This window comes from Macrobrachium nipponense, chromosome 19 (assembly GCF_015104395.2).
Source record: "Macrobrachium nipponense isolate FS-2020 chromosome 19, ASM1510439v2, whole genome shotgun sequence".
In the NCBI taxonomy this organism is placed as follows: domain Eukaryota; kingdom Metazoa; phylum Arthropoda; class Malacostraca; order Decapoda; family Palaemonidae; genus Macrobrachium; species Macrobrachium nipponense.
This window is the reverse complement of record NC_061088.1, coordinates 79,748,063-79,758,062: the sequence shown is the minus strand read 5'-3', so window position 1 is coordinate 79,758,062 and position 10,000 is coordinate 79,748,063. Positions and strand designations below refer to the sequence as shown.

Sequence of the window (10,000 nt, the reverse complement as noted above, 5' to 3'; positions counted from 1 at the left end):
ATATTTTGTATATTTTTACAGCCCTGATGATGAGACCCAAAGTCTCGAAAAAATTTGGAAATAGCATGTATGTATGCTACGCTGGCTTTTCTCCATCCTTTTTATATTCCTATATTATATAATAATACTATATATAATATATATATATATATATATATTTATTATTATATATATATATATATATATATATATATATATATATATATATATATATATATATATATATATAAATAAATATGAATATATGTAAACATGGGTATATACTTAAATATATAGAAACAGCGTGTATATTATACATATATCCTATATATTCTATATATATAGGTATATATATATATATATATATATATATATATATATATGAGAGAGAGAGAGGGAGAGAGAGAGAGTGCCACTTCCTGAAATACTGGACATACATGCTATTAGAAAACGTATGATGCAGAACAGTGTTTCTGACACTCCCACCACAAAAGTGTGTCCGTGAATGTCGGTGTACGTAAAAAAATTTGCACACGACGGTAAACATAGCGCCTATAGTTCAATCTTTTAAAATCATAATTATTACCAACAACTTGTCAAAGCGATTTTCAGTAAAATTGGAAAGTACAGTTACTCTCTTAAGTAAAACTGTAATTTAACTGGTCCGCTGGTATAGTGGTTTGCGTCGTGGTATGCCAATCAGATGTCGCGGGTTCGCGTCGTCCCTAGGGCGATGGAAAATCACTGGCTCTGTATCATTGATCACTTACTGCTCCAGTTTGGGGGGTCTGTGGTGGGCGGCTGAAACCAACATTCTTTGGAAGCTTGAATTTCAAGTTAGTGGCCCCTTTGGTGTGCTTGTTCCGTGTGAATAGGTTTCATCTATTGAAATAATAATAATAATAATAATAATAATAATAATAATAATAATAATAATAATAATACTCGACATCCCAATACTTTAAGACACCATCTCCTTCCCATGTAAGACAAAACATACATAAGTAGGACACTCCCTAATTTCCTACATTATAACCCTCACCCACATTCCGGCCTTTCTCTAAACCTTGCTCTTACTAAGTTCAGAGTAAATTTTCCTTTCACGGAATTTGTCCATTGTGTTATTTCTCCCTCAAATTAGACTTTCCAAACTTTTCAAACTTTTACCATGTGATTTCCTCTCTCTCTCTCTCTCTTAAGTTTAACTTCAATTTTTGGTAAAAAATGGTTTTCGGTTTCCTCTACTTGCTTTCCAACAACAGTTAACCTCTCTCTCTCTCTCTCTCTCTCTCTCTCTCTCTCTCTCTCTCTCTCTCCTTCCTTAATTATTAATAATGATAATACTATTCACTTTGAAATATTCTATCCATCAAATTTTTAAAATACTTTTTTGAAAGGTAGACAACTCCTTTGCCTTCTTTTCCAGTCACTGATATAAAAGCGCCCGCTCTCTCTCTCTCTCTCTCTCTCTCTCTCTCTCTCTCTCTCTCTCTCTCTCTCTCCTTCCTTCCTTTATTACTGATAATGCTTGATAATGCTTTTTACTTTATTGAAATTTTATTCCTTAAATTTGTAAATAAATTTTTCAAAGCTGGACACTACGCACTACCTCATTTCTCTAGTCACTGGTATTAAAAGAAAATGCTCTCTCTCTCTCTCTCTCTCTCTCTCTCTCTCTCTCTCTCTCTCTCTCTCTCTCCTTAATTACTAATAATATCTTTCATTTCAATTAAATGTACTATTCATTGTTTTTAGATTCTTATTTTTTTTAAAAAGTGGACACTCTGCCTTACCTCTTTCCCCTAGTAGTCACTGTGATAAACTCTCTCTCTCTCTCTCTCTCTCTCTCTCTCTCTCTCTCTCCTCTTCAACAATCATCCCTTTCTTCGTCTTTAAAAATAAGCTCCTTTCCTATATTAAAAAAAAATAACCTTCCCTTTGAGATTCAACCTTCAGCCTTTCCTCTTTTCAACCTCCTTTCCTTCAAAAGAGATCTTTGGCAACACTGTCAAAGAATAATGCTATTTGTTCACAGTAACTCAATTATTCAGCATTGATTTTTTAACCCTGATAACAAGCATTTGGTTTAAATTATGATATCGTGGTAAAACAACGGAAAAGGGAAAGGTTAAACAGAAATCGAAAAATATGTTAATATATATGTGGAATGCCTTAAATTTGTCGCTTAACCGAAAGGGAAAATACATAATTAAAAGTTTGGATAACCACGAATTCACAAGTTTTCATAAAAAAAAAAAGTTTGATAAAACATAATGGAAGTTGAACTGTGTTTAAGTGTGCAAATACTATGCTGTTTTCATTTCTGTTCATATCCATCTGTGCTATACGTTCATTCCCTTGGCTCAATTCTTTTTATGTTTCTTTTCAGAGAGCTAGTGGACTCCTGCATCGTGTAAATTCGTTTATACATCTAAAATTTAAAAAGAAAATGAAAGTCATGCCACAAATACGGAAATGCTTATGAGAGGGAAAGTAGCAGGTTAAATTCACGCTTATGTTAAGGTAGGTCATCCGAAAAATATACGAAATCTCACGTCTATACTGTTTCATATCATGACTATCTTGCAAAGGAATTACGTGGAACTCCATCTTCCTTATCTTCAAATATAGGCATTCTATTCTGGGAAAACATCTTTTTAAAAACTGAATAACACTCGATAAATTAAAAAAAATAATAATAATAAGCTGCCGTTAATACAAGCAGTTAACCCAGCCATCTGCGTACACTAGAATCACAAAAATAAATAAATAAATAAATAAAAATATAAATCTTACAACTCGCATCCAAGGCCGTACGAAGAGCAGAGTGAGTCTGTGGTTCATTTAATCACTTTCTCCCTCCATTACTTATTGGCTTTAGTCTACCCGAGCCATGAAATAAAACAAGAGTCTACTCACACAACTGAACAGGAGACCACCAAAACCGCAGCCGTTGGCAACGGAAGTTAATAATCGGCGGTTAAGAATCCCATTCGTACAAGAGATGCCTTCATTTCCGAGTGCCACTACCCACCCCCCCACCCAGCTGTAAAGATAAAGACATACCAAGCCATCGGTTATAAAGAGCATAAACGAGAAGGAACCGCGAGACTTGTGGGGGGGGGGGGGGGGGGGGGGCAAAGATACCCAGGTGTCCCGGCGATCGAGTCCTCATTAAATATTAGATAACTCCCGGAACTGACCGGAGAGAAAGAGAGATAGAGATATGAAAGGATCCCCTGCTCTCGCCACGAGGCTTTAAGGAAGGGGGTTATGTAGCGGACGCCTCAGGGCGAGGCGATGCGACTCTTCAGGATGCCACGGGAGCTTTTTGGGAAGCCGCAATCCACAGGGGCTCCACTGTGTCTGCAAGGACGGGCCGAGAGAAATGCGACCCGACACCCGACAGATAACGGGCGGGAATGACGAAAGAGATGCCGATTATAAGATTCAACAAGAAGTTAAACAAGAGTCTGAAACCCTTTGGCCTTTCAGTCTGAAACCCCTCTCTGGCCTTTCAGTCTGAAAACCGCTCTCTGGCCTTTCAGTCTGAAATCCTCACTGGCCTTTCAGTCTGAAACCCTCTCTGGCCTTTCAGTCTGAAACCCCTCTATGGCTTTTCAGTCTGAAACCCCTCTATGGCCTTTCAGTCTGAAACCTCTCTGGCCTTTCAGTCCAAAACCCTTTATGGCCTTTCAGTCTGAAACCCTCTCTGGCCTTTCAGAGTCCGAAACCTTATCGAGATTAATCTCTTAATGGTTGCATGTGGGTTGTTGAGGGGTCGAATTATTAGCGACCCGCGCCATAGAAGGATTGCTGAAGGCTGAGGATGTTTTTGGATGCTGTCCTGGAGGGGGGTGGGTAGGGATGGGGTAGTGGGGGGGATGGGGGGTTTACGGAAGCCATGAATGAACGGGCATCTATGAATAGTGTGTGTGTGTGTGTGTGTGTGTGTGAGAAGGTCCTTCATCATTTCTGTGGCTAAGGAGTAGATGAGAGACGTTAGTGAGTCACAACAAGAGACCTCGCCCTTACATGAGAGAGAGAGAGAGAGAGAGAGAGAGAGAGAGAGAGAGAGAGAGAGAGAGAGAGAGAATGTATGACAAGTCAATGAGAGAAATCATCTTTTTTTCGGCACTCTACTTTTTACAAATGTAAATAAATGATTCAGCATATTCTACCATGTATCGTAGGAAATACTTTTATACTGGTATAGCAATTTAAGCAGGATCCATAATAGGCAACTCAAGATTCGGTCTGATGCATGAATTAACCAATTACAGAATTATGTAGAAGTACAGCAAGGTTATACGGGAAGTTGACAAATGAATTCTGTTTTGGAAATACAACAATGCAATGGTCTTATTCAATGTAAAACGATTTAGTACATACAATAGCTTTTCAAGAACTACTTTCATAGGTAACATTTTTCCTCTATAAATCACTCAAGTTCAATGTACATTTTCATATTACCTAAGCAATAGGTAAACCAAAATAATTAATTTGATTATAAGTTTCAAACATTGCCTTTCAAATGATAGAAAAAAATTTCCAATGGATCTGTTTGTTCGATACAGCTCTTAAAATATGTACTGAGAGATTTATGTTGTGGTTTTCTCTCATAAGCCATGTGAGAGAATTTTACTTATAAAAATAATCATGGAAGACCAATTAACATATGTCAAGTTCTAGCAAGTCCCGTTTAACTGCGCTGAGATACCGCGCTAACTTGATATGTATCTGTGTCTACCAGGGTATCTTGATGAGCGCAGAGAAGTTTGGTGATAGAAAATGGGAACCAAGTTCGCCCCTGTTATGACGAACTGGTGAACCGGGATAGATCACACAGGACATGATTGTAGGTACGATAATAATTAGCAATTGAGGAAAAGAGGATGCAAATTGGCATGAAAGAAGATGGGCTAGTCCTCGAACGCTACACAGCGAGCTAGGGGAATGAGGACTTGGGACCGAGTCATTGAAAAAGTCACAAAAAGGCGCAGGAAGTCGAACAGGAAATATAAAACTTGACTTTCGTTGCTTATTCAATATCGCGACGAAAAAAAATGTAAACATTTGCCAGGGTTAAGCGAGATGACTGCCTGTGTAGAGCGATATTAGATACGAAAACAGGTAAAAAACTGCACCGAAGATTCTACGGATCAATCGAACTTTCTGTACAGCGTATAATGCTGTATGAGCCGCGGCCCATGACACTTTCAGTCACGGCCCGGTGGTGGCCTGTCCTATAGCGTTGTCAGATGCAAGATCATGACTAACTTTAAACTTAAATAAAATAAAAACTACTGAGGCTAGAGGTCTGCAATTTGGTATGCTTGATGATTGGAGGATGGGTGATCAACATACCGATTTGCAGCCCTCTAGCCTCAGTAGTTTTTAAGATCTGAAGGCGGACAGACAAAGTGCGGACGGAGAGACAAAGCCATCTCTCTAGTTTTCTTTTACAGAAAACTAATTAGAATCAGTCCTATCCAAAAGGGCAATTAAGTGATAAAACAATGTTGATAACTGATATGGATAAACTGACCAAACGAATTTGAATCTTACTTCGGCTTTACGGATGCTGGAGAGGAGGAGATGAGAATAAAAAGCAAAAGAAAAGAGGAAATGGAAAACAGTGGAAGATTATGGACGTTACGCAATCTAACTGGTCTTTCAAATTTCTTGAAAGTGATATAACTGGGTAAAAACTGCCATAATAACGAATACCTTTCCTCGTACTCATCAACAAACCCTTGTTGCTCATGGTGGAAGGAGGGTGGGGGAAGGAATTACTCTACAAAGGAAGTAAACTGCCTCAGTTTACTGTAAATTCAACTACAGAATGTGCGTTGACCCTATTTGAAACAAAAAATAAAGAAAAAAACTCCTACAAACTGGAACCGGATTTAATTTTTATTTAGGTAAAAGCGTCGTTAAATATCTTATATGCGTATGAGTTAACATAAGTGTATGAATGTGTATATGATGTAATTATATATATTAATATATATAATATATATATATATATATATATATATATATATATATGTATATAAATATATGTAAATAAATTCTTCTGTTAAAACAGGATACGTCTCAAGTAGAAAAGGCCCAATAAACAGATATATATATATATATATCTATATATATATATATATATATATATATATATATATATATATATATATATATATATATATATATATATATATATAATATATATAATATATATATATATATATTACGACAGGAAGCTCAAAGCACAGAGAGACAGCAGATGAGTGGTATCCCAAAAATACCCATCTGAAACCACGATCTGACAATGAACACATCAGGGCAAAGCTGCACCAAGGTCAGGTCAAAAACGGTGCATAATAAATTCTCAAGATCGTCGAAGGGGCTCTGGGGACCGTTTCACCTTGAGAGCTTGGCAACAGGCAAATGAGGATGACGATGCGAAATACTTCGCATCAGAAAACATCCATGCCAACATATTTACAAGGGGGTGGGGTAGGGGGCGAGCAGTGAACTTCAGCATCAGCGTGATTCACATAGCGGTAGTGACAGCCGAATGCCTGCGCATTTCGGGGAGAGAGAGGAGAGAGAGAGAGAGAGAGAGAGAGATTAAACAATATCATTGTTTAATCTCTCTCTCTCTCTCTCTCTCTCTCTCTCTCTCTCTCTCTTTTCCTTGAATATGTGTGTGTTTGTTTATTGTTTATGTGCATGTATGTATGTATGCATGTATTTGTGTGTATATTTATATACATACTATATATACATATAATATATATATGCATCTATATATATATATATATATATATACATAAGCATATATTTATATATATACATATGGGTGTGTGTCCGTGTACGTAGCTTGAGAGAGAGAGAGAATGTGTGTTCTTATTTTGAGACAGGGGGAGAAAGAGAGACAAAGAGAGAGAGACGGGATGGGAGGACACTCCACCATAACTTGCAATATCCAGCATTCTTGACTCTTCCTCTATAACCACCTCGCTTTCCAAAAAAAAAAACAAAAAAAAAAAAAAAAAAAAAAAATAAGAGCTCTAAGCACTAAGTGGCAACTCAAAACACGCGAGTGCCATCTGCAAGTTTGCCAAAAACCAGTCGTCCGAAATAGCCAAACTTATTCACCTGTTTACGCTGATGATAATTTTGTTTAATGATATAATAAAAAGAGGACGAGGAATTCCTTTGAGATAGTTTGATGGTGGATTTGCAACTACGAATTTTTTTTTTAATCATTTCAATTTTTCTTGAGAAATGAAACTATGCGATGGATACAGCTTAATCATAAAAGAATCACTTAAAAAACATGAGAAATTTATTTTAAAAATTTACTTAAAATACAGAAGAAACTTATCTTTAAAATTCACTTAAAAAAAACAGGAGAAATTTATTTTCAAAAATTTGTTTTTTTAAAGCAAAAAACCAAGGGAATATATATATATATATATATATATATATATATATATATATATATATATATATATATATATATCTATATAATATAATATATAAACATATAAATAATAAAATAAAAACATTTATCACGCATATGCCAACAGACACAGGACGGTAAGAATATGGCAACATTATTCCCTGTTACAAAGACGAGAAATATTAAAAAAAAAAATTCTATTTTGGGTTCTCTCTCTCTCTCTCTCTCTCTCTCTCTCTCTCTCTCTCTCTCTCTCTCTCATGTCACGCGATTACTGACGTGAAGTCAACAGAAACTATTTAAATATCTGCGCTATTTAAGACAGCTGTTTTAAATAACTTGGCACAAAATTATATACCCCCTCTTTCTCTCTCTCTCTCTCTCTCTCTCTCTCTCTCTCTCTCTCTCTCTCTCAGCGAATCATGTGTTTTTATACTCGTGAATTCCCCTTGGATTCACTTGTAAATCACCGTTCCCAACACAGCATGGGGTCTAATTTTGCCTGGGGCAAAAAAGAGGAGTCGATTCTGTATATGTCGCGCCGGGCCTTACCAGATTTGAGCAGCTTCAGACTAGCTCCTTACCTGATTTTCTGCTTGAAATTGTATTACACTTTGTTTCTGTGCATGTCGGATGAATATATCACATGCGCATACATACACAATCACACATCCACACACACACACACACCACACACATATAAATATATATATATATATATATATATATATATATATATATATATATATATATATAATTATTTAATAAGTATGTGAGTGTGTGGGTTTATGTAAATTTCGAGAATAGCTTAAAGTGAGGTTAGGTGAGGTTAGTAAGCCACACACCAGAGAACACCACCACACACATTGAAAAAAATTAAGTGAATATGTAAATGGCAATCAAATAGACAGATAAATTGCCAGGTAGGACGACGCTCTTGAGAGACATTGATAAGCAATGTATATTGTTAAATGAATAAAAAAAGAAAAAGATATGAACAAAGATATGGGGAAAAGTACAGAGTGATATTCTAACCATTTGTGATATTCGGTGCAAATTCGCGTAATATTTCTCTTCTACAGAAGCATACTTTTCATTTTTATTTTAATTATTTATTTATTATTTTTTAATAATTCCCCTCCCAGAGGATGTCATGCAGTTGGAACTTCAGAAATTGAAGAGAAAAGACAATGCATTACTACCATAATAGTATTCTTCTTGTATTTTAATGCATTTTTATCTTTTTATTTCTTTTTTTTTTTGTAATAAATGGGATCTCTTCTATCTGTATTTCCCTTTACTTCCTCTTGCTTCTTCCTAATGAACACCATATTCTTTGGAAGCTTGAATTTCAAGTCAGTGGCTCCCGAGGGCCTGTCTTATATGCATGGGGTTCATCCACTGAATAATAAAATTATAATAATTAATAAAACCCAAACAAACTAATAAATCAACAAACACCACACCGCAGCGTTTAACAAAAAAGAATAACAACAGACCAACAAACGAGAGACGTCGAAAGAGCTCTTAAAACTATTTTTTTTTTTAACCTTTTGTTTCAAAGAACCTCAAACTCGGGAACTCAGGGAGCCAAATAAACAAGAGGTAGGATACGCACTCGACGTTTAAGAGACGCTTAGAAAGTTTAATATAAATAAGAGATGGAAGTTTATAAACAAAGCCTTGAACTCGATTAGACGTATCACGGACTCAGTGCTTGCCATAAGCAAATTTTCTTTTAAGTTTATGGAACCGTGGACATATCAATCTTTTAGTGTTCATGGAACCTTTTAAGTTTATGGAACCGTGGACATTTCACTCTTTCAGAGTTTATGGATCCACGAAAATGTCACTCTGTAGAGTTTATGGAACCATAGAAACATCACTCTATAGAGTTTATGGAGCCATAGAAACATCACTCCAGAGTTTATGGAACCATGGACATATCACTCTTTAGAGTTTATGGAACCATGGAAATATCACTCCAGAGAGTTTATGGAACCATGGAACTCTCACTCTTTATGTAACCATGGAAATATCACTCTTTTAGAGTTTATGGAACCATGGAAATGTCCCTCATTGGAGTTTATGGAACCACTTAAATATCACTCTTTACTATACGCAATCACACACAAACATTCCCATCTAAAAGGTTTATGGTGCCATAGTAATATATTAGAGAAAATGGGAAAGCACGACTTTATATTTCAAAATAATAATGCGAGAATATCCAGACATTACAAAAATATGAAGAATTTTTTAAAACAAGTTTTAAAATGCTTTACAATTTCATAAAACTTTTTTCTCATAAATTACGATCAATCTAATAAATCTGAAACACTATGATAATTCAGTTTAAATTGTCAAGGCTTTATAATGTCCAAATCCGTGATCATCATCATCATCATCCTCTCTCTCTCTCTCTCTCTCTCTCTCTCTCTCTCTCTCTCTCTCTCTCTCTCTCTCTTTCTCCAAGATCTTGCTCGTTTCTGACGTAACCGAGTTGAATGTTGATATAGCGCTTTACAGCTATCAATGATGTAGTCTAAAATAACA

At 35.8% G+C, this 10,000-nt stretch overlaps 1 protein-coding gene across 5 annotated transcripts in view; it reads right to left on the bottom strand.

The window, feature by feature from the left end:
* The window catches only part of LOC135218484 (uncharacterized), a 653,329-nt gene that overhangs the window by 526,165 nt on the left and 117,164 nt on the right, over positions 1-10,000 (bottom strand). The gene's annotated exons all lie outside the window — the stretch shown is intronic.